This window comes from Bubalus bubalis, chromosome 20 (assembly GCF_019923935.1).
Source record: "Bubalus bubalis isolate 160015118507 breed Murrah chromosome 20, NDDB_SH_1, whole genome shotgun sequence".
NCBI classification, from domain to species: domain Eukaryota; kingdom Metazoa; phylum Chordata; class Mammalia; order Artiodactyla; family Bovidae; genus Bubalus; species Bubalus bubalis.
The window spans coordinates 20,922,950-20,948,921 of NC_059176.1; the positions used below are offsets into that span (position 1 = coordinate 20,922,950).

At 40.4% G+C, this 25,972-nt stretch overlaps 1 long non-coding RNA gene across 9 annotated transcripts in view; it reads right to left on the reverse strand.

The window, feature by feature from the left end:
• Positions 1-6,318: 6,318 nt before the first annotated feature.
• Positions 6,319-25,972, reverse strand: part of LOC123330750 — a 40,363-nt gene continuing 20,709 nt past the window's right edge. For 6 of the 9 annotated variants that reach the window (XR_006546849.2, XR_006546847.2, XR_006546851.2 and 3 more), the window contains 6 exons: positions 14,615-14,662; positions 8,669-8,696; positions 8,367-8,529; positions 7,969-8,284; positions 7,149-7,404; positions 6,331-6,379 (listed from right to left, as the gene is read on the reverse strand). This is a non-coding gene — a long non-coding RNA (uncharacterized LOC123330750). Of the gene's footprint in view, positions 6,380-6,849; positions 6,906-7,148; positions 7,405-7,968; positions 8,285-8,366; positions 8,530-8,668; positions 8,697-14,614; positions 14,663-25,972 lie in introns of all 9 variants that reach the window. The other 3 variants (XR_006546848.2, XR_006546850.2, XR_006546852.2) reach the window with 3 other exon arrangements.

The following is a 25,972-nucleotide window of genomic DNA, read 5'->3' on the forward strand; positions in this document are numbered from 1 at the left end:
ACGTCCCAAGTGGCTCAAGTGGTAAAGGATCCACCTGCCAATGCGGGAGACTCAGGAGATGAAGGTTCAGTCCCTGGGGTGGGAAGATCCCCTGGAGGAGGAAATGGCTACCAACTCCAGTATTCTTGTCTGGGAAATCCCATAGACAGAGGAGCCTGATGGGCCCAAGTACATGGGGTCGCAAAGTGTCGGACATGACTGAGCACGTATGCACGTGCAAGAACGGTTTATATAGTCCAAAAAATTTCTGAAGTTCATTTATATAAAGAGTAGCACTTCTTTATATCAGTATTCAAATGTAAAAGATAAAATTAATATTACTGTGTTTAAAAGCACAGTGCCATGACTTATGGAAGAATAAAAGCATTTGGAGGATTCCTGATCTAGTGGGAGAAATTGATACAAATCTCTTGGTGTCTTGTTATTGTTGTTGTTTAGTCACTAAGTAGTGTCCAACTCTTTTGTGACCCTACAGAACTGTAGCCCACCAGGCTCCTCTGTCAATGGGATTTTCTAGGAAAGAATACTGTAGTGGGTTCAGAGGTCTAGAGTAGAGAGGGAGTCATCTGAGGATTGAGGTATGAAAGAAGTTGAATGTTGTTGAAGCAGAGAGCAAAGCAGATCTTGAAAGGTTTGAAGGTTATCCTAAGATCTTAAGTTTGGGGACCATTAACTCAAAGGCAAATGGAAGTCCCTGAAGAGTTTTAAGCAGGAGAGGAGGATGATCAAACGTGATGTCTAAGGGATCTTCCCGGCTTTGGAAGCAGAACACAACTGAAAGTAAGGCAGGAAGGTGACTTTAGGAAATAATTTAAGCCAGGAAAAAGATGATGATGGCTAAATGAGGATGATAGCAGTGGCAGTAAATGGAAAGGGATGTGCTTGAGAGAGATTTAAAAGTTATCATATATGAGGTTTTGTTACAGAATGGATATAGAAAATTAAGGAGAGAGAAGAGTGATGGATAAGTCTCAAGACTCTAACTTGAAAAACCAGAAGTTCCTAACAACTCTAGAAACAATGCAATGGGGACAAATCCATAGAGAGAGAGAAGATGAGGAAAGGTAATGAGTTTAGTTATGAGCGTGCAAATATTGAGGCTCCTGGCAAAGACTATTCAAGTGAAGATGTCCAGAGAAATTTAAATATATAAGTATAAGCTCAGGCAAAAAAATACACAAGATTAAATCAGTATATAAATGGCTGTTGAAGCAGAGAAGGTAAATGAGATTCCCTGAAATTCTGTGTAGTTAAGTATGAAAGAGCCTAGAAGCTAGTCTTTAATGGCATTGAAACATGTATAACATCATATAAGAAATGAATCACCAGTCCAGGTTCGATGCAGGATACAGAATGCTTGGGGCTGGTGCACTGGGATGACCCAGAGGGATGGTACAGGGAGGGAGGAGGGAGGCGGGTTCAGGATGGGGAACACGTGTACACCCGTGGTAGATTCATGTTGATGTATGGTAAAACCAATACAATATTATAAAGTAATTAGCCTCCAATTAAAATAAATTAAAAAAAAACACTGAAACATGAGGGTCCAGAAGAGAAGAAAGATCTAATAAAGATAATGTTGAGTGAGAAGGAAAATCAGTGGATTGTGTACCAGAAGCCAGTGGAAGGGTGTTTCAGAAAGGATGATTTGATTAACAAAGCAAAGTGTCATCCTCGATTAACAAAATAATGACTGATGTTTCACCACTGCATTTAATAACAAAGAAACCTTTATTAAATGTGGTGTGAGTGTAGTTGGAGTTAAATCCAGAGAATAGAGTGCCCTACTGTGTACTTAGCAGTGAACACAGGTGAGAACATAGATACAACAATTATGAATAACCTCTTTTAAGAATTTTGGGTGTGAAGGGAAGGAAAGACATATAACCAAGAGATAATATAGGTTTAAAGCAAGAAGTTTTGGTTTGCTTCATCATAATTTACATAGGTGGAAAATCTTTAGCATCTTTGATGAATAGAAAAATCAGACAGTCATGGACAAGGAATACAGTAGAAAGAGAGGATAATCTATAGGGTAGCGTGATGGCTAATTTTATGTGTCAACTTGACTGGGCCACAGGGTGCCAAGATATTTGGTCAAACATTATTCTGGGTGTTTCTGTGAGGGTGTTTTTTGGATGACATTAAAATCTAAATCAGTAAACTGAGTAAGGAAGACTGCTCCCTAAATGTGGGGTGGCCTCATGCAATCAGTTGAAGGCCTAAATAGAATTTTAAAAAAACCTAACTCTCTCCCAACTAAGAGAGAATTCCTCCTGCCTAATTGCCTTCATACTGGGACATCAGCTTTTGCCCGTTTTCAGACTCAAAATGAAACTGGCTCTTCCTGTGTCTCAAGCCTGTGGCATTTGGACTAGAACTACCACATTGGGTCTCCTGGGTCCCCAACTTGCCAACTGCAGATCATGGAATTCCCAGCCTCCATAATCACATGAGCCAATTTTTTTTATCATTATATCTGTGTATTCACAAACACACAAATATATGCACATCCCATTGGATCTGTTTCACTGGCTAACCCTGGGAGTGGGTCCCAGAAATCAAGTTTTTAACAAGCCACTTACAAGTGACTGTGACTCAGACTTAAGCTTGAGAAGCACTGCTCCAGGACAAAGTTCCTCTGTGAGCAGGAGGGATTAAGAGCATATAGATGGAAGGCTTGCCTATACCAGGAATTCCATTATAAAAGGAGCAAAGAAGGGAGGGAATGGGGCTGGTAGATGAAGGTAAGTTTGAGATTTGGTGAAGAGGAATTTGAGGCAGCTTTTGCCTGGCTTCTTTTTACTCTGTAGAGCAGGAAATACAGTGGTTTTCTAATAGAAAATAAGGATGTGGTACTGGAGAAGGAAATGGCAACCCACTCCAGTATTCTTGCTTGGAGAATCCCAGGGACAGGGGAGCCTGGTGGGCTGGCGTCTATGGGGTCACACAGAGTCGGACATGACTGACGCGACTTAGCAGCAGCAGCAGGGGGAGAGAACTGAGAAGGGGAAGAAATGAAGTCTTGAAATGATCATTGCAGAAAGTAGGAAATTTTCAGAGCCCACGAGTTCAGAGGGTAACCATACCACACTCGCTGGTTGTTTAAGATTTTTCCCAGATTTGGTCAGCAGTTTCATTATGCAACCAAGGATGATAATTGGATTCACCCAGGATTTGGATTTTTCAGGTCAACAGAACAATATTTATATTGTCTTTTAAGAGAAATCAGTGTGGTCAGGAGAATAGAATCCCTGCTATTGAATCCAAGCAGAATAGGATGGGAGTTGAGAAAAAAAGTGCTGGAAGAACAGAAAACACAGAAGTAAGCCTCCTGATACCTGACACTGGTTCTCTGCCCTTTAGGGATACCACAGCCACCCCGATGCAAAGTGTTCCAACAGCTTCACCAAGTGTGATGAGGTAACAGGGAAAAGACTCTACTTCTCATGGGAGGATATCTGGGAAGGCCTAGATGAGATGAGAAGGTGGAACATAAACAGCCTTAAAGAATCTAGACACGCAAGCTTGGGCTAGAGTTCACACAGCACACTGAGAGTCTGTAGGGAGCAAGTTGAAGAACAGAAAACATGGTTCCCAATACAATAAGGATGTGAATTTAATGGAGATTGCATAAGCTTAGGCAGGGATGAAGAATACTAACAGAAAGTGCCTTCAGGGAAAGATAAAAAGACACACCACATTCATATTTGGAGAGCCTTGGATTTTACTGTGTGCTAGAGAACTATTAAAGACTTATGACAAGCAGAATGATATGATCATTGCAATCTTCGCATTTCCATCAAAATATTTGTTAAGATAGGAAAGACTGTTTGAACTGTTTAACTGATAGACTAGATGCACTCCTAGAAGCTGTCCTCTAAAATTAAATTTAATACGTAAGCTAATACTTTAAAAGTTGGCATTCCTGGTATGAAAAATATTAAAGTCTTCATAGCAAATGGTCATATAAAGGAACAAGAACACACAATTTACAAAACAGAAATGTAATTAGAAAAGAAAATGAATCTTTATGTTAAATTAATATTTCTATGGAAAAAAATGAATCAACCCTAGGATTTTTTTAAAAGCATCATTCATTGTTGCCCTAAATGTTTTTTTCCACAGAACCTTTAGGTCTATCTTTCTCCAAAAGATGGTATAATCCATCTTTGGTTATTTCAGTTTCAGGAGGTAGGTGGGCTTTTCCTTCTATTAGTGCCTCAAAAGTACCATGTGTATATAGTTGGGTATCAATAAATGATTGTGGATGATGACTCCATTTCTCCCTGAGTTCTCTATGACTGTTAAGACAATTTCCCAGCAGCACAAACTCAGAACAGTGTTCCCTTTTCTCCTGATTTCCCCAAATCTCAGACTGTTCTTTGTCATAACTGAAACATTCTCAAACTATACCTTTGCCCCAGAGAGGACACATACTGGAATCTCCACTTTAATGTATCTTTGCCATCAGGTGGCGGGGGCGGGGGGCGTTTTTAAGCAAAAGAATGGTCAGCACACCACAGGGCCATTTCACCAACTGAAAAATTCAAGAGGAGATTCTCATTCTATAGACTAAAAGGGTCTTAAAACTATATAAACTTTCTCAGTTAAGTTGAATTGAATGTCTTGTTTTAGAATGCTCATTTTGACCAAACTCTTCATTGGGATGCTAATGTTCAACAAGTAAAATGTAAAAATTAAAAATACAGCAGGACTTCCCTGGTGGAACAGAAGATAAGAATCTACCTGCCAATGTAGGGGACAAAGGTTCAATCCCTGGTCCAGGAAGATTCCACATGCTGCAGAGCAACTAAGCCCGTGCTCCAAAACCAGTGAAGCCCAAAAGCCTAGGACCTGTGCTCTACAGCAAGAGAAGACACTGACCACTAGCAGAAGCCCTCACAAGCCAACAGAGAGTAGCCCCCATTCGCTACAAGTAGAGAAAGCCTGTACGCAGCAACAAAGACTCAGCTCAGCTAAATAAATTGTAAACGAAATAAATAATTTTTTAAAAAACACAGCAAAAACTTCACCCTTCTTGTCCACTGGTTGGATTCCTTTAATCATCTTGGTAGACGAGAAAGAATAATGTTTGAAACTGCCCTGAGAAATGACACTTAATGATTTCCTCTTACTTCAACTTATAAGCAAGATTTTCAATTATCTTTCTAAAAATAAACTGGTAGCTATATAAACTTATTTAGCTATGAAACTGTGATTAAATACTCTGATCTACTGAATTGCCTATATCAACTAATTTTATTTCATAAAAGCAATCAACTATATCATCATATCCTGTCTCTACTATCTTCCAGAAGTTTATAGATACTCTTAATGTATACTATTTTATTATTCTTGACATGAAAGGATGATAATATTATGGCTTTCCTTTTAATAACTCGTAAAAGTCTCATGATCTGTTTCAGGACACTTCCATCTTTTTTTCTCAGCACTGGCTTTGAGTACAATACTTAAATATGTCTCTTTGTACATTTTAACCTCCTCCTCCTCCCTATTTATATTAAACTTCACCCAGCAAATCCTGCCAGCAATTATCCCACAGCTGTGATATTTCACTTGTTTAAACAGAAACCTTATCAGTAAATAATAGCTGTTTTCATTCTACACAACTAATCATGTAATAGTCACTGAATTCATTTACAATTTCCAGCTACAGACACAAGATGAAGCTACCTATTAACATGATTTTCCTGTGTCACTCTACTGCCTTTCATTGATAGATGAGATATGCAACTGTTAAAAAAAAATTTAGGCTTGTGTATGTGGTTTCTGGGGTCAACAGCATTATGAAATGAATAAATCATATAGTTAAATCTACCTCTAACACAATACTGTGCAAAAGCAACAGGTAATTCCCTGCTGCAACGACTTTACTAGGAAGCTTCAGGCCCAATAAAATCAGAGTTAAAACACCAGATACTTCCAAATCAAGTTTCATGGTAGAACTGAGACAGAGGTAGAAACTGAGAGAAAGCAACTGTTCATTTTCGACAAGAAATTTTTGTAAGTTGGAGAAAGGCATGAACAAAAAGAAAGGGAATAAGAAGTTTCACCGGAATAGAATAGAGAAAGAAAGATCATAATAATCATGGATACTTTTACATCAAACTTTGGTTTTTCTAATACCCTAGACAGAGAAGCCTGGAAGGTCACAGTCCATGGGGTCGCTGAGGGTTGGACATGACTGAGCGACTTCACTTTCACTTTTCACTTTCATGCATTGGAGAAGGAAATGGCAACCCACTCCAGTGTTCTTGCCTGGAGAATCCCAGGGACGGGGAAGCCTGGTGGGCTTCCGTCTATGGGGTCGCAGAGTCGGACACAACTGAAGCGACTTAGCAGCAGCAGCAGGACCCTAAAAAATATTTGAAAGTTTTTAATACCTCTTTTTTATTCAACAAATACTATCTGGTACCCACTCTTAAATATTTTCAGAACCCCATTGTGAAATATTCCTATACTTAATCATAATGTTAACTGTAATACATGTGCTTTTTACTCCTATTTTCCTTTCCATGTCTTAAAAATATATACATTTCCCCAACATATAACAGAAAATGTCACTTTCCCTGTACATTGGATCTATGGAAAGATCAGTCTTTTTAGTAGACAGCAAGGAATATATGAGGACAAAGCAGCCCAAAAGGCATCTGAAATGAGCACAGGAGCAGCCAGCCAAATTGGCATCACATTCTGTATCATCATTCCATATCAAAGACAGACTAGGTGAAGAGTCTCACGATTCCAGACCTAACTGCCAAAGATACAGTCAAAGCAAGTGAGCTCAGACATAGCAAAATAAAATATACAAATATATAAACATACGTGTTCCAAAGTTTGTGTTCAAATCAGCCATGAGGAACCATATAGATGATAAATGTCTAGGTGGAGGGAGGAAAAAAATTATACCAGTAGCTACGTTCACTTCAAAAAATATACAAGCACCTACTATGCAGCAGGCAGTGTTCTAGGAGTATGCAGCAGTGAATAAAATGGACAAAAAAAATCCCTAACTTTCTAGAGTATCCAGCCAGTGTAGGAGACACATAATAAACAAGAGAATGCAGAGTGGTAGGACCTTAAGACAAAATAAAATCAGGAAGAAGGGATATAATGCATAGTACCCAAAGATGATCACACCAATTGCTCCTCTCTCTGTAGTCACATCTCACTCCTCTCTGTAGCAGATGGAGGATCTTTCTTCCTTCTTCTTGAATCTTAGCTTGTTTATGACTAGCTTTGACTATTAGAATAGGCAGCGGCTCCAGCTCCAGGCCTAAGAAATCTGGCAGCGTCAGTCTGGGTTCTCTTGGAACCCAGCCTCCAGGCTATAAGGAAGTCTCAACAATCTTCTAGAGAGAGAGGCCACATGCAGAGTCCCTGGATGAGGAGACCAAGGTGGAAAGGATGACAAAGAGGAAGAGAAAGGTGCACCTTCTGAGCGCTCACCTGCACACCGACACATTTGAAACCACTGCTGACCCCATATGAAGAGAATAAAGTCCAGAAATTAGTAAGAAATAATGAATTATTAAATCATTAAATTTGGGAGTGCTTTCCCTGTATATACAGTTACACTGAAATAGATAGCTGAATCACGGGAGGGGTGAAAAAAGAGAAAATTGGTAATTATCAGAGTGAAGAATCACAATGCAACAATGAGATTATCTACGTATTTTCTGAGAATACAGCAAAAAGAAAATATTTAAATTACTTCAGAAGAGAAAGAATTAAGGTAAGCATACTAAATCCTATTGACCACTGGAAAGGAAGACAGACATAGGCCACATTTCTAAACTGGGGGCTGAGAGGCAAAGATTGATCTTGCTGAGTCAGTTATAGGTGGCTACACCTCAGGAGCCACGCTTAAGGAGTAGAGCCTAAGGAATTGTACCCACACACCTCAGCCACACCTGGACACCATCCAAATGGTAGGATCCTCACCTCAAGGCTTAGCTGGAGGTCTTCCTGGGATGAGACTTTGAGGGGTCTTGGGGGATGGTGAATGGGAGGGATGTGAATCACTTGGGTTCAGAGGGCAGAGTGGGGTCGACAGTTAGGTTGGCAGCCTCCGATGAAGGATACCTCCAGGTGGTCACTCCCAGTGTAATCTCCTTCTACCTTGACTCTGGACTTGGCCATGGATGGCCTCTGACCAGTGGAACATTAGCAAGTGTGATGCAAACAGAGGCTTGATAAGCTGGTCAGCGTAGGGCCTGTCCTCTTGGAGTACTTCTACTAGGAAGCAAGCTTCTTTCTGCTGGAGAGAGAGTCACGTGGAGGGCTCTGAAAAGTGAACACTCAAGTAGAAAGAGGCTATGCAGAAGAGACCCAAGACATACCAGCAGAGCTTTCAGCTGAATGCAGTCATTCTCAGGGAATGGGGACGGGCGGTGGAGAAGCCTCCATTCCACTTGCAAAACTGTCTTAACGAACAATTGTTGTTTAAGCCACTGGCTTAACAGTGTAAATTTGTAGGGTGGTTTGTTATGTAACAACAGACATCTGAAACAGAGGATAAGGCATAGAAGACTTCACTGAGAAGACTTAGAGGCGAGAAAGAAGCCTTATCTGGGCGGGGAAGCATTCCAGGCAGAGGGATGAGCACGCACAAAGCCCTGAAGTAAGAGTAGACCTGGCTTACCTGAGGAGCTGCACAGAGGCCAGGAGAGCTGAAACAGATGAGGGAGTCGGGTGGGGGACATATTAAGAGACACGTTAGAGCAGAAACAGTGGCCAGATCAACCCAGGATTTGCAGGTCATTGTAAAGACTTGACTTTCATCCAGAGGTTGATGGAAAGCCATTGGAAATTGAAAGCATTCATCAATTCATTTAAAACTATCTGTTTAGCGTGACTGTATGCCAGTTTCAGAGTGCTGGGCATTCAACAATCAATAGGACTTTGTGTGTGTGGGGACAAGGGCAGGAGGAAGGGTTTTGAGAGGGTGGAATAAGAGGAGCAGGATTACAAAAAAGCTGGACCAGACGGGAGGGAGACTGCTTTCTGCTGGCTCAGGCCACCTGAGGGTAGAGATCCCTTTAGCCAGGACCCCTCTTAGTTTTCCTCAAAGTCTCTCTTCAAGATAATTTGCTACAATTTTATATTTGAGTACATTATACCACACAAGAAAGCTCACTTCTCTTTTAACACAATTTAATTTCCTAAAAGCTTTTTTCCAAACAAATGGCATTTCATCAGCCACGCACATGTATTCTCCAAAGATCTTGCCAGGCTCCAGCCTTCCGCGCTCTGTGTGTCAATACATTTACAGAAAAACGTTCCATTAAATTTAAAACAGTTCTCTTCAGAAGACACTATGTACTTCCCAAAAGGTACTTCATGAATATAGTGCAGTACAGATTGCAGTGAAGTTTCAGAGCAATTGACTCACCACCGCATCATATTCTTAAAGCCAAACTAAATGGCAAAGTAACAAGCAAAGAAGGCATAGAGCTAACATTATTATAGCTTTAAATAAAAGTTCATGAAGCAATTTTCCTTGTGTGGAGCCACACACACCAAAGTATACTTGCTGGCATGGAAGGGGACGGTAACAAGAGGACTTCGCTGGGCCTTGACACGTGGAGTTTCTGGAGAAAAGTGTGAAGATCTGGTCGCGGGTGGAATAAGTTATAATTATTTCAGCTGGACAAGCCATCAGTTTACACTGAATCTGGATGGCATCCCAGTTCAGGTCAGACTATATTTAATAGTATTTTCATAGAACTTCTTGTCAAACACACATTCTTTGCGGGAAGGAAGCAGAAGTGCTCCCTTCAACAGAATAAAATCCTTCTACTTATTCTGTACTTTCCTAGGTTTATAAAGACAAGATATTCCCAAATACTTCGTTGCTTTAGAAGAGATGTTTTTTTGGCTAACTCATTTCTCTCAAAAATGCAACTAAATGCCCTTCTTTACCTTATGTTGTTTCTTTGTTGTTCAGTCACTCTGCAGTGCCCAACTCTGCAACCCCATGGACTGCAGCACACCAGGCTTCCCCATTCTTCACTATCTCCCAGAGTTTGCTCAAACTCATGGCCATTGAGTCAATGATGCCATCCATCTTCTGTCACCCCTTCTCCTCCAGGCCTCAGGTTCTCCCAGCATCAGGTCTTTTCCAATGAGTCAGTTCTTCACATCAGGTGACCAAAGTATTGGAGCTTCAGTGTCAGCATCAAAATCAGTCCTTCCAATGAACATTCAGGGTTGACTTCCTTTAGGATTGACCATTTTAGGATTTTATTTCTTAAATTCTAATTAATAACAAGATTTCAGTTTCCAGCTACCTGATATTTAAATGACTTCACTGAGCATTTGTTTCTCACAAACAGCTCTATTTTTTTTTTTTACTTAAGGGCCATATAAAATAGATAAGAAAAATCTAAAAATACCATTGTACCTACTAACACTATCATCTTATATCTTTTAAATCATTCTTGTATAAGGTGTTTTATTTTCCATTTTAAATCATTTATTCTCAAAGAATTGTGACTAAATCCTCTTGAAATGTGATTCAGGTTTTAAGAAACATGTCAAAGTTATTTGCACTCTATGCTATTACAGTCTCTGCACCCTCTCTCCTGCCCCGCACGCTGAACTCTTCCACAATCTGAAACAATAACTTCTGAAGATTCCAACCATTCACTTATTTCTTTAGTTCTCCTCAAGGGGCTAGGCCTCTAAGTCTGTTTCTTTAGTTCATCAGAATCAGAATCACATGGTATTAAAATTCAGGCCCCAAGACCCCATTTCAAACTTATAAACTTGAAACTTCTGGGTGTGTGGCCAGGAATCTCTGACAAATATCCCAATTGATTCAGATGTACCAGAGGTTTGACAGGCACCACACCAGACCATAGTCCTTAAGCCCCGTGAGCATCTGATACGTAGGACAAACCCTCAGCCCAAGAAGATACCAGGGGGACTACATTTTGCATATTTTCTCAGAGAATTCACAGAAGCTCTGAAGCCTGTCCACGGACCCTTCTTCCCCAGTGTGTCTGGACTCCTTGTTTAATAACTTTCTCTTTGACACCAAGGAAATCAGTATGAGTAAGACTGGGCACTGGCTGTGCTCCGCTCTGTTCTGTTGAGGAGAGCCATTGACAATTTCCTGCCTTTATCTCAACCTCAAAATAAAGTGTGTTTTTCTTATCCAATTCACACAAGTATTGTGAGGCTGAAATTGCTTTAAGAGCTTTAGAGGAAAGGTACCATATAAATGCAAATAACAGGAGATTTGATAAGAAGAATAGTCATACCCAAGCGCACAAGGGCTGCCCTATCCAAAGGAACAGTTTGTGGTTTCACCGTTATTATCATTCAGTATACATCAGAGAATAGACTATAACATGAGTCTTTAGAATTCTTTCTATGAAAGAAAGAATTGCAGGCACATTTTTCTCATACAATCATATAAATGCCACCAAGAGAATGGAAAGATGAAAGAAGACACCCTGGACCATAAGTCCTAAAGATGCCACAACCACTCCAAGAGGAAGAACGAATACAGCGCTGGTAGGGAAAACTCTACAACTTCAAATTTAAGGAAACTCGGGGAACTCCAAAGAGAATACTGAAATCACAGCTATCTCCCTGTGGCAAGACATATTTTAACACTTAGCACAAACATCCATCCACACATTATATAACCTGGCATTTACCACTTTAATTGCCCAGGTTGGGCATGTCTACCATGCCCTCAATCCATCAAGTTGGTTTTTGTAACCACGGCAACAGAGCTGGAATACAGCCTAAGGAGAGTTAATTCAGTATCAAAAAATAATCAAGAAAAAGCAGGATTTTTTTTAGACACTCTGGCTCTTTGGATGATTTCAGGATATCTGCAACTGTTTCTAGACTTCCTCTGAAACTTTCTCTTGAACCAGCTTACAATTTAGCCAGCAACAACCACAGCACTTCTTCCTTGGTTGCTATACATTGAGTAGCTAGATAAAATGCATACATTAGCCAAGGAGTGAGTGGCCAAGGACAGTTTACATGACATCTTTCTAATCCTATATAGACATCTTAAACAAAACCTAAGGAGAATAATAAAGGACAGGAAAATAACCTCACCTTCAGAACAGCAGCTTTTGCACAGGTTTTTTTGCCTGAGTTCCAGAGCTTGCATGTTAGATCCTCAACAATTGTACATGGCAGAAAAAGGAGAAACTGATACTCTATCACACCTGAGGCAACCAGGACCTTATCTTTGCTTGATATTATTCTTTTGTAATTACACATATACTGTGTTTTATTGTGCTTCACTTTATTGCCCTTCACAGATACTACATCTTTTTTTTCTTTACCAGTTGAAAGTTTGTGGCAACCCTGCAACAAGCAAGTCTGCAGACACCATTTTTCCAGCAGCGCTGGCTCACTTCATGTCTCTGTATCCCATTTTGGTAATTCTCACAATATCTTAAATATTTTCATTATGGTATAGTTGTTATGGTAGTCTATGGTCAGTGGTCTTTGATGTTACTATCACAATGATTTCGGGGGTGGGAGGCATGTCATGAACTGTGCCCACGTAAGACAGAGAAATTAATTAACAAATGTTGTGTGTGTTCTGACTGCTCCACCGACTGCCATTCCCTCTCTCTCCCTCTCCTTGACCTTCCTGTTCCTTGAGACACAACAGTACTAAAATTAGGCCAATTAATAGCTGTACCATGGCCACCAAGTGTTCCAGGGAAAGGAAGAGTCAATGGGGCAAACTTCATTGCTTTACTTTAAGAAATTGCCATGGCCACCCCAATGTTCAGCAACCACCACACTCATCAGACAACAGCCCTCAACACTGAGGCAAGATCCTCCACCAACAAAGAGATTATGACTTGCTGAAGGCTCAGGTGACGATTAGTATATTTTTATCAATAAATTTTTTAAATTAAGGTTTGTACATTTTTAGACATAATGCTATTTCACACTTAAAAGACTACAGTATACTATAAACATAACTTCTGTACACTGGTAAACCAAAAATTTCATGTGACTTGATTTACTGTGGTATTCACTTAACTGCAATGGTCTGGAACCTGCAATATCTCTGTGACATACCTGTGGTGTCCTTTTAAAGTATTAATTATATTCTTGTTCAAAGAGACAGACAGTTGGGGTTGTCATTTTTCAGCAAACCCATAAAGAAAAACAATCCATCCTCCTGGACATTAAATAGAGAAATTTGATCAATTATCAATACAAAAGTCAAGCCCAAATCCAGGAACTATCAGATGGAAGATGGGAGACAGGAAAGAAAGCTCCTGCTTTTGGATAAAGACTTTGGATTCCATAGTGTGGGTTGTTCAGTTGTGTCCAGCTCTGTGTGACTCCATGGACTGTAGCCTGCCAGGCTCCTCTGTCCATTGAATTCTCCAGGCAAGAATACTGGAGTGGGCTGCCATTCCCTTCTGCAGGGGATCTTCCCGACCCAGGGATCCAACTCATGTCTCCTGCATTGCAGGCAGATTCTTTACCATCTGAGCCACCAGGGAAGCCCTTGGATGCTATAAACCCAGACTAATATATCACCCACATTGCTTTCTTCCCACAGCTCCCCTACAGGAGAAAGCACAAAACTAAACAGAACAGCCTAAATGGCCCGAGAGCAAGTCCTGGTTCTAAATGCCTCAGTGTGTAGTAAGCAGGCCTCAAGGAGAAAGCAACTCAGTACTTAAAAACAAAGCTCTTGTAATATCTAGCATCTCTTTCTGACCCTTTAGGGAAAACTTCCAAATATTCTAACACATATCAAAATCAAAAATCTCAAAAACACAGCAGGAGATGTTATCTAAAGAAGAAGCTGAAGATTCCTACTTGAACCACTTTTCTTTCACTTCAGATCACAAACTTTAAACCTACAGAGCTTTCAGTGGAAGGATTCACAGAACTAAACAGTTCTAATTTTTTAGTGAGAATGAATAAATCTACTATTGATGAGACTGGAAATCTTATTTAAAAAATCTTTCTATTGGGTGCATCAATAGAATTCTTCCATCATAATTCCAGTGAAATAATACATCTGCATGAGACATTTGAGTATGTTAGATCTTTATCTGAAATTGTTTATTATCTTGCCTTTTTAAAACATAATATATTCCTGCCACTGACTGGATATACTATGACAAGGTCAGAAAAGTCCCACTCATGATAAAACTATTGTTTCACTCCCTTTCATGTTGAGAATGCTTCCAGTGTTGTCCATGCATGCAAACAGGGCTAAAAAAGAGAGCAGCGGGATTCTCCTCCACTTGATGCATGTAAAATCCATTTTTCATCAGCAGCTCTTCGCAGAAACTGCCACTGATTGCAGCTCTGCTTTGCTCATCACAGTCTGATGGATGTTTTTGCTCAAAATAAGTCACCCTTTGCTGATTGCTGCAGGCTGCTCAGTCTGTCAATTGTGGAAATACAGCATCCTCCAGCTAGGCCACACTGCTTATTGTAATCAGAGTCAGATGCAAACATTCATTCCCATGATTCCTTGGCTCTGATCTCTATTAGTCTACTGCAGTGTTCATTTTGGTTGTGAGATACCCTCAGAACAAAAATGCCGCAGGTTAGGGATCAAGTCACTCACCTCAGCTAAGTTAAAATCTTCCTCTCAGAGAATAAGCTTCTCATTTTCCTAAAAATATAAGCCAAAGAAAGGTAAGTTTTCTTTTAAAATACAGTGGGGTAGAAGCTACCATTTTTCACAAGGACGCCGGGAATGCCTCCTTTTACAAGGATACTAGAGGAGGTAGGGAACTAGAGCCTAAAGATTTGCATCCCTGACAGAAATTCTGAATGTCATGAGTTTAAGACCTGTCAATCAAAAGCATGTTAAGAGTACATTTGTATATGTCACACAATCATATTGGGAATGAAGTGATTAAACAGAAAGGCCTTGCACAGTCGTGTCTGACTCTGTGGCCCCATGGACTGTAGCCCGCCAAGCTCCTCTGTCCATAGGATTCCCTAGGCAAGAATACTGGAGTGGGTTGCCATTTGCTCCTCCAAGGGATCTTCCCAACCCTGGGATCAAACTCACGTCTCCTGCAGCTCCTGCATTGGCAGGTGGATTCTTTTACCACTGAGTCACCTGGGGAGTCCCTAGAAAGGCCCTGAGCTACTTCCTAAGTACTGCTGCCAGAAGAAAGATAGAGTTCAATGGTGTTTTTTTAAAAATAACTACATTATATCCATATTTATGTACAATGAATACCCATTTTAAATGCCCATTCCAAGTAGGAAATAACTTTCTCTGCCAGAAGGGGTAAGCATTCACATCAGTTAGGACTAGGTTCAGCTACATATAACAGGAAAATCCAGTGAGATAACAGCTTCAAGTCTTAGAAGAGAGAAACAACATATGTGTCTTACACATCATAAATTCAGAGGAGAACAATCCAGGAATGGAATGATGGGCCACAGCATTATCTCTTACTCGAGCTCTCCTCTTTCCTCCCTCATCCTAGTGCCTGAATTTCATTCTCAAAATCATTGTATGGTCTAAGTGGCTGCCCAAGCTCCAGCCATTACATCACATTCCAGAGAGCAGGATGGAAGAAACAAGGAGGCAACTCCCAGTGCCTTTTCTTTAGAGACTCCCCAGCAGTCCCACGTAGCACCTCTACTTATATCTCATTGGTGAGAACTTGGTCACATGGCTAATACTTAGTGGCATTGGAAACAGGCAAATAGTTATAGTTGAGGCTATACAAACTCTGCCAAAACTTAGTGTTCTCTTATTAAAGAAGAAGGGAGAATGGTTATTTAACAGAAAATGAGAGATACCTACTCCAGCACTCACTCTTCACCACCATCTCTGCCATCAGAGATACCAGATGACCTTGGGCAAGTCAGTAAAATCTGTCTGTGCTTCAATTTCCTCAACTCTAAAGTATCCACCTTGTGCATTTATTTGAAACTTAAATTGTTGAGTCCTGCCCCAAGGCCACAGGTGCGAGGACTTACACCAAGGCCACAGAAGCAGAGCCCAGAACCAAGGTCACCTCCGAAGCTGACTGGGCCCCTTTGTTATCATTTTCAAAAGCCCTCCAATCATCACTAACAAGCTTCCTGACCCATATTATGCAAAGATGCCCACTCCAGTAAACACTCTATAGGGCCCCAACCAATCACCTAATGCCAACCTTTCAGCAGGAATGTTCTTTGTCTTGAAGCTATAAAAATTGGCTATTAATTCACAAAAACTGTTGACTCTCCCTGACTTGTCTGCAGTTGTTGGCCCACTGTGTTCACAGAGCCCACTTTATCCCTGTTCTTTGTTCTTAATAAACTTACTACCTTTCTGCAGTACTCCATGTCTGGAAATTCTTTTCCAGTGTGTGCTCGGGCTGCCTCAACATAAATGAGATGACGTGCAAAGGGCCTAGGGCACATAGAACCTCAGAAAACATCAGCCTCCTTCCACGTATCAACAGGAGCCAGATTAAGCCCAATCCAGCAGATGCCTTGGAGCCTGTACTTGGGACCTCTGTCCCCTCTCTCAGGGACCACACTGGCACTTGGTCCAAGGCTGGCTTCCTCTTCTTTCCTTTGTTATAACCCACACCCAACGTGTGCCACAGATAACTAGACAGGCCTGATAACTGGACCAAAAGAGGCTGTGGCCCCTGGAAGACTCATTTTCAGGAAGAACTAGAGATTGGAAAGAGGCTGAGCATAAACAAGTCCTCAGGAAAAATGGAAGAAATACATTTTCCACTAAGACTTCATACACCAGAGGGACTCCAAATAAACTTTTAAGTTCTTTGGCAAAGACAGCAAACCATTCAGTAGCAGTTTCTATCTGCTCAGAGGAAAGTGCCTCAAGATCAGCTACTTTTGAATTTTATCCTTCAAGTCATTGCTCTCAGAGGACCCTTCTGAGAGACTGTGAGTGACTGCAGGAACCCATCAACACTAGGAAATAAAATACAAATCCTCCTGAAAGTCCCATCCCTTTTATGGGGAAGCCAGCGGATTGCTGATCAACTCCCTGCTGCCACAGGCCAGGGTCTCAGGAAGCAGATTCTGAGATGGAACTCCCCACGTAAAGTGTTCTCTGTGTGTTGTGTTGTGTTTTTAATCACTAAGGCATGTCCAACTCATTTGCAACCCCATGGACTGTAGCCCTCCAGGCTCCATTTCCTTTTCCAGGGCATCTTCCCAAGCCAGGGATTGAACCTGGCTCTCTACATTACAGGCAGATTCTTTACCACTGAACCACTAGCGAAGTCCATAAGGTGTACCTGAAGGAGTAGTGGCAAGGTTGGGCAGAAAAAAAAAAAAGTTAAATTTTAATACAGTCCCCACAAAGCTGGCAGGGAGCCCCAGAACAAGTATTGCCCCCACATCAAGGTGCAATGGTCTAGTCTCTGTCACCACCACCACCACACCCATCTCTCACAATCACCACCTATGAGCCATCCTCAGAGGGCAAGACCTCAGCTGAGGCCAACCCTCAGGAAACTGACAGCTTCAGACTATGTCCTGACTTCATTCCCTACAACTGGGCAGCAAGACCCTCATGGGAAAGAGGATGGAGCAGCTCAAGTCTACTCCACCATAGAAAGAAATCAACCGTAAAAGGAATTTTAAGGTTTTCCTGGCTCTGGTGTTCATGTACTGATTTTGTATCCCAAATGGACTTGACACAAAAAATCACTATTTCACTCCTCAAGTCACATATCACAGAGTATATGTTTAATTGATAGCAGGCTTGAAATGCTATATAAACAACTCAGTTAAGATTAGGAAGATTGGAAAGTCGGGCTTATTCTATCAGCCTTCTTGGTTTCAGATCAGATCACTCACTCAGTCATGTCCGACTCTTTGAGACCCCAAAAATGGCAGCACATCAGGCCTCCCTGTCAATCACCAACTCCCGGAGTTCACTGAGACTCACATCCATCAAGTCGGTGATGCCATCCAGCCATCTCAACCTCTGTCGTCCCCTTCTCATCCTGCCCCCAATTCCTCCCAGCATCAGAGTCTTTTCCAATGAGTCAACTCTTCACATGAGATGGCCAAAGTACTGGAATTTCAGCTTTAGCATCATTCCTTCCAAAGAAATCCCAGGGCTCATCTCCTTCAGAATGGACTGGTTGGATCTCCTTGCAGTCCAAGGGACTCTCAAGGGTCTTCTCCAACACCACAGTTCAAAAGCATCAATTCTTCGGCGCTTAGCCTTCTTCACAGTCCAACTCTCACATCCATACATGACCACAGGAAAAACCAGAGCCTTGACTAGATGAACCTTTGTTGGCAAAGTAATGTCTCTGCTTTTGAATATGCTATCTAGGTTGGTCATAACGTCCCTTCCAAGGAGTAAGCGTCTTTTAATTTCATGGCTGCAGTCACCATCTGCAGTGATTTTGGAGCCCCCAAAAATAAAGTCTGACACTGTTTCCACTGTTTCCCCATCTATTTCCCATGAAGTGATGGGACCAGATGCCATGATCTTCGTTTTCTGAATGTTGAGCTTTAAGCCAACTTTTTCACTCTCCACTTTCACTTTCCTCAAGAGGCTTTTGAGTTCCTCTTCACTTTCTGCCATAAGGGTGGTGTCATCTACATATCTGAGGTGATTGATATTTCTCCCCGCAATCTTGATTCCAGCTTGTGTTTCTTCCAGTCCAGCGTTTCTCATGATGTACTCTGCATAGAAGTTAAATAAACAGGGTAACAATATACAGCCTTGACATACTCCTTTTCCTATTTGGAACCAGTCTGTTGTTCCATGTCCAGTTCTAACTATTGCTTCCTGACCTGCATACAAATTTCTCAAGAGGCAGATCAGATGGTCTGGTATTCCCATCTCTTTCAGAATTTTCCACAGTTTATTGTGATCCACACAGTTAAAAGCTTTGGCATAGTCAATAAAGCAGAAATAGATGTTTTTCTGGAACTCTCATGCTTTTTCCATGATCCAGCGTATGTTGGCAATTTGATCTCTGGTTCCTCTGCCTTTTCTTGGTTTAATGATCAATAAATATAAATAAGGATTTTTCAATTTAAATAAAGATTTGACTGTACTTCATAGTCAATAGCAAGAATCCTAAAGACAAGACTATGGAGGAAAATGGCTCTTTAGCAGATTTCCAGTACTTTCTAAATCTTGCTTTACCAGGAAGCAAACTGTTTAGTACTTATTTTCCAATTTTCAGTTCTACTGAGATGAAATGGATCCTTTCATTTTCTACTTAAAATATTCAAGGATGAACTGAATTTCCCCAGTTCTCAAGGTAATCTTACAATCACCCTGTGTGCCTTTCCATGGGGATTCCATCTAAGAAAATGCTAGGGACCCTTCTTTATTCCAAAAAATTACCAAATTCTCAAAGAAGCAAACCACACTGAAAGGATTTTGCTGCATTGGGATCAAAATCACTCCTTGCTTCAAAAATAAAACCTAGTTTGTCATATTAGTAAGTGTAACTCCACTTGTCTGAAATATAAATCAAGCTCACTTTGTAAAATCATCTTGCATTTTTTTCAGGTGGGAGGAGGTGGAAGCATTTAAAAAACTGGAGTTATAACAGCAGATTACCAAAACACTGGACTTTACCTTGATGTAATTCAGTTAACTACCAGCTTCCCATACTAGAGTTCCCATGGAACTGCTATTACAACTATTAAAATATTTTCTTGCCCAGAGAATTTTACTAGACAATGTATCAGAGAATACACCAGAAGGAGGAAAACGAGGAAGATGTACAGGAGTATTCAACTGTGTGGAGGTAAGTATTAAAGAAAGGACTAGAGCTGAGAGCTTTTGAAAAGGACACCAAATCAAGATGGGTGAGGATCTAGATCAAGGATCAGGAAATCATGGTTCATGAGCCAACTCCAACCTGTCTTTTGTTTTTATAAATAAAGCTTTATTGCAACACCGCAACATCCATTTGCTTATATATTGTCTATGGCTGCTTTTTTGCCACAACAGATGGCAGAACTGAGTAGTGACAGTAGAGATTACATGGTTCACAAAGGCCAAAATATCTACTATTTGTCCCTTCAGAGAAAATGTTTGCCCATGCCTGCTCTGTGTGTGTGTGCTTAGTCACTCAGTCGTGTCCAACTCTGTGCAACCCCATGGACTATAGTCTGCCAGGCTCCTCTGTCCATGGGTATTCTCCAGACAAGAATACTGGAGTGGGTTGCCTTGCCCCCTTCCAGGGGATCGTCCCAACCCAGGGGTTGAGCCCGCATCTCCTGCATTGGCAGATGAATTCTTTACCTCTGAGCCACCTGGGAAGCCCTGGAGAAGAAAGCATCTTTGGGCAAAGAGAGAGCTACAGCAGGTCTTCATAACAATTGATGCTCTCTTTTAACTATCATGTGCCAAATCAGCCAAGATATGTCTACCTTCAAATAATGGTCCTGTCTGGTAGTCCCTTGACATATCTTTAGCGGCTCTTCCACACCTGTTGGGACTTTCCTCTTACATAGTGGTAGCCTCCAAGATTCTCACAAAGGATCTCCTCTTTTCTTATTTATTTACACTCTCTGGCAGCATTTTCATGAATGGTTTTAGCTTCAAGTAACTTGTATAGGCTGATGACTCCCAATTTCATGTTTCCTAAGTCTGAGATCTGCATATCCATTGCCTCTGGAACAGTTCTACTCCTCAAATGCAATGCATGTACAAACTCAACCGCTCCTTCCCATAAGTGAATTTAGTAATTAATTCAGACTGCATTAGTTAGGTTCCTAGTTCTACCCTTACTAGCTACTAGTAACTATTGGGCAGGTTACTTAAACTCTCTAATACCTGATTTCCTCATATGTAAAGTGGAGATGATAATAATAGTGCCTACTACAGAATATGGTGATGAGGATTAAATGAGATAGTGTATGCAAAGGACTTAAGACAGTGCTTGACACAAAGAAATAGTTCTATAACTAATAGGAATAGCGAAATCATCAATGGACTTTCATGTTTATTTGCAATATTAGTAAGTAACACTTTCATTAAATGTCCTTTTTTACCTTGGTTTTCTCCCTGAAATTCTGGCCTCTCAGAAATGGCAACCCACCCCAGTATTCTTGCCTGGAGAATCCCGTAGACAGAGGAGTCTGGTGGGCTGCTGTCCAGGGGGTCGCACAGAGTCAGACACGACTGAAGCGACTTAGCAGCAGCAGCAGCGGCAGCACTATAGCCCACCAGGCTTCTCTGTCCATGGAATTTTCCAGGCAAGAATACTGGAATGGGTTGTCATTTCCTACTCCAGGAGATCTTCCCTGATCCAGGGATCAAACCCACATCTCCTGTGTCTCCTACATTGGCAGGTTATTCCTTACCACTGAGTCACCTGGGAAGCCCACACTCTATAATATCACCACTCAAATTCCTTTACCTGTCAATTATGAATTCATTGATCACCAAGGCTTTAAGATCGCAACATTCTCAGTCAGTATTGAAAAAGCAAAGACAGAAAATACATTTAATAATATCATCTTGCTAGCAAATGGAGAGTACTGCAAACATTCTTAGTAGCATATTTTAGTACTACACTCAATTTAGAAATGATTGGTCTATAGTATTTAGTATTTATTTTTGCTAAAGGAAACTATTAAATCCAGATGGCCTATCAAGCTTTCAACTGGAAAGATTTTTTTATTTTCAAAAGTAATTAATGTTACACTGACAGTAGCTGATTGGCCCTTAGTTTTCTTTTTATATCAGTCATCACATTATTGCCAGGATATTGTCTTAAAAAGAGGAGCAGCCTCTAAAATAAAAATAACAAAACCCAAAGGTTGAGTTCTCCTTAACTCTACTCACCCTCCAGTCAATCACGGCTCCTTCTGGGGCTCAGACCTCCATGAAAATTCAACTTAACAGGTTGAAAAGACGGAGACAAGTTTTATAAGCCAAACTAAGGAGGCATGCAGCTGAAAATGTATTATATTCGTGTAGAAGGATTTGTGGACATTGCAAACACTACTTTTAAAATCAGACTGAAGGTAGGTGAAATGAAACCCATTCCAGATAGGCTTTTGATCCTCTGTGTAGCTTCAATCATATCATTCCTTCTGTACCTCTTTTTCTCTATTTCTGAAGCAATAATTGCCATGTCACTATCTTGAAAGTGTGATTTAATAACTAAATTTTAGGAATTTTTCCTGGCCTCATTTTGCCATTTGAAAAATAATGGAATTTCATCAGACACTTTCATGACTTCTAGCTTTAAAATGCTGTGACTTTTAGCTTTAAAATGCTGTGACTTCAATAGGTCATAAGTTATTTCCATTAAACTTAAAGACATTTTATCCAGAAGGCCCCTAGTCATGTATATGTTATCTACACAGAATAAACATTTAACTATTAACAAGAACAGAGTGTCAGTATGGATTTCTTCAAGTCCCTAAGAAAACAGAACATCTGACTAGCAAATGTTGATGGAATGCTGGAAAATGGAAAGACCAGGACCATGGAGACCTGTCTAGAGGGAGGCAAGCCATGTAAAGGGCAAGCCATAGGGTCAAGGTTGGTAGTACTTTCTTCATGGTAGATGTCCAACCATGATGATAAACTTTCTAGGAAAGCAGGAATAGAGATTACCAGTGCAAAGAAAGGGGAGACTCAAAAAGGGAAATTTGTGTAACATTAAAATCTATTTATCATGTTGAGCTGTTTTGTCACAAGATAATATTTCAATGATAAAAGTTTTAGATCAGTAGCTCCTCAAAAAATGAAACTGGCAATTGTATGAAAAATCTATCACGATATCATCATATGAACAAACATAAAGGTTAAAGTTGCTGTTAGGACTTCCCTGCTGATCCAGTGATTGGGAGCCTCCAGCCAATGCAGGCGACACAGGTTCGAGCCGTGGTCCAGGAAGATCCCACATGCCACGAAACAACAAGCCCCGGTGCCACAAGTACTGAGCCCAAGCACCACAACTAGATAGGAGCTTACACTCACAACGAGAGAAAGCTGGTGTATGGCGGTGAAGACCAAGCACAGCCGTAAATAAATAAATTTTAAAATAAAGCTCTTAAAAATATTCTTATACTCACACCTTGTTCTGAGTAAACTTACGATGCAAGGGGGAAAAGTCCTCAAGGCAGTCTCACCTTCCTGCTGCCACACTTGTCCCTGTCTACTTCTCATCCTTCCCTTGGCCCTTCTCCCACTTCTTGGCCCTGAAGTCCTCAGGCAGCTTATGGCACACACCCTCTCAGTCATGGACTTAACCTGGAAATACTGACCCTTCCTTTAGAACACCTCTTAGAACCAAGGTACAGTGGAATGAACATTGGCTTTAAAGTCAGGCAACATAGGTATGAATCCTGGTACCCTAAGTGCATGCGAAAAGTACATGCTTGCCAAACCCTGACATCTAAAAGAGCTATGAAGATTATATTTAAAACATTGACTATCCTGGTTTACAGTGGATACAAGAGACTGCTCTTCTCCTTGTTTCCAGAATGAGGATTCCCTCAGTGGAGTACCAGCATGACTGAAAAATCATCTGATAACTCAATTTCCAGTGGGAGTTTAGTGAGCTACCACTTCCTTAGTCACAAAACAAAAGCTAATGCTTAGAGACACCATACTTTAAACACACAAGAACGAAAACAGAATTTCTAGTGGAGTGACAAGTAAACAATAAAGTTGAATCTTTAGCTGTGCATGTAAAGAGAAAAGTTGAATCTGAGTGTCCTGTCACACAAGTTTATATTTTCTAGAAAATTCTGCATTTCTTTGCTTAAGAAACCAAATTTCCATTGTCCATAAGAAACTTGAAAAGTGTCAGCCAAGAAACAACTTTCTCAGTTCATTCAACTCAATAACAACAACAACAAAAAAAAAACAGTCCAACTGAAACATGGGCAGAAGACCAAAATGGACATATAAACGGCCAAGAAGCACATGAAAAGATGCTCGGTTCAGTTCAGTTCAGTTGCTCAGTCATGTCTGACTGTTTGCGACCCCATTGACTGCAGCACACTGAGCCTCCCTGTCCATCACCAACTCCCAGAGTTTATTCAAACTCATGTCCATTGAGTCGGTGATGCCATCCATCCATCTCATCCTCTGTCGTCCCCTTCTCCTCCTGGAGCCTTCAATCTTTCCCAATGTCAGGGTCTATTCAAATTAGTCAGTTCTTCTTATCAGGTGGCCAAAGTATTGGAGTTTCAGCTTTAGCATCAGTCCTTCCAATGAACACTCAGGACTGATCTCCTTTAGGATGAACTGGTTTGATCCCCTTGCAGTCAAAGGGACTCTCAAGAGTCTTCTCCAACACCACAGTTCAAAAGCATCAATTCTTTGGCGCTGAGCTTTCTTTATAGTCCAACTCTCACATCCATACATGACTACTGGAAAAACCATAGCCTTGACTAGATGGACCTTTGTTGGCAAAGTAATGTCTCTGCTTTTCAATATGCTGTCTAGGTTGGCCATAACTTTCCTTCCAAGGAGTAAGCATCTTTTAATTTCATGGCTGCAGTCACCATCTGCAGTGATTTTGGAGCCCCCAAAAATAAAATCAGCCACTGTTTCCACTGTTTCCTCATAACATCCCTAATTATTAAAGAAATGCATATCAAAACAACAAGGTACCACCTCACATCAACCAGAATGGCAATCATTAAAAAGTCTACAAAAACAAATACTGGAAAGAGTGTGGAAAAAAAAAGAAACTCTCCTACACTGTTGGTGGGAATGTAAATTGGTATAGCCACTATGGAAAAAAATACAGAGATTTCTAAAAAAAACTGAAAACACAGCTACCATATGATTTAGCAATCCTACTCCTAGGCATATATCCAGGTAAAACTATAATTCAAAAATATACTTGCACCCCAACATTCATAGCAGAACTGTTTACAGTAGCCAAGACATGGAAACAACCTAAATGTCCATCAACAGATGAATGGATAAAAAGACGTGTTATATTTATACAATGGAATACTACTCAGCCACAAAAAGAAATGAAATAATGCCATTTGCAGCAACATGGACAGACCTAGAGATTATTATACTAAGTGAAGTAAGTCAGAAAGAGAAAGACAAATATCATATGATACCACTTAGATGTGAAATCTAAAATAGGATACAAATGATCTTATCTATGAAACAGAAACAGACTCACAGACATAGAGAACAGATTTGTGATTGCCAAGGAGACAGGGACTGGGAGTTTGTGGATAGCAGATGCAAACTATTATATATAGAATGGATAAACAACAAGGTCCAGCTGTAAAGCTCAGGGAACTCTATTCAATGTTCTGAAATAAACCATAATAGAAAAGAGAAAGAAAAAAAGATTAAAAAAATTCAATCTGACAGAACAAAAATAAGAGAAACCAAAGAAACTTGTTTCAGAGGCAATTCTAAAGCCCTGAGACTTTCTTAATAGTTTCAAGAGGCCTTTCTATTCTTACAGAAGGGAGATACTATATGAGAAAACCTGTTACTTGTCTTTATGGAAAATGATAAGTGAAACTGAGGCCCACAAAACAGCCTGATTGTAGGGCATCAAGAATAAGACTTGATCACACTGGTGATTTTGTAATACCTTCCTTGCTGTGAGAGTATGACAATTCATTTTTTAAATACTGTGGAAAGGGAAAAATAAAAAAGGTGAATCATGACCCAAAGGAAATTTCATTTATATCAGGAGTCCTCATTTATATGGATGGAATCATTCTTCCAAAAGTTTAAGTTAGTCATAATTAATCTATGACTATAGGGTAATTCTTTAAGTCTCCAGTTAAATGGGAGTTGGTGCAATTATCCATGAAATTCAGGGATATTTTTAAAAACCACAATTTTGGCTTAAATTACTCAGATAAGACATTGACTGCTCAGCTTGTTCTGCGGGGCAAGTGCATTAAATACCACCATATAGATGATAGCATTATCCCTGGAGCTTCTTCAAGTGTTTCTGAACATCTGATTACTCATAGTCTATGACTCACAAATTATATA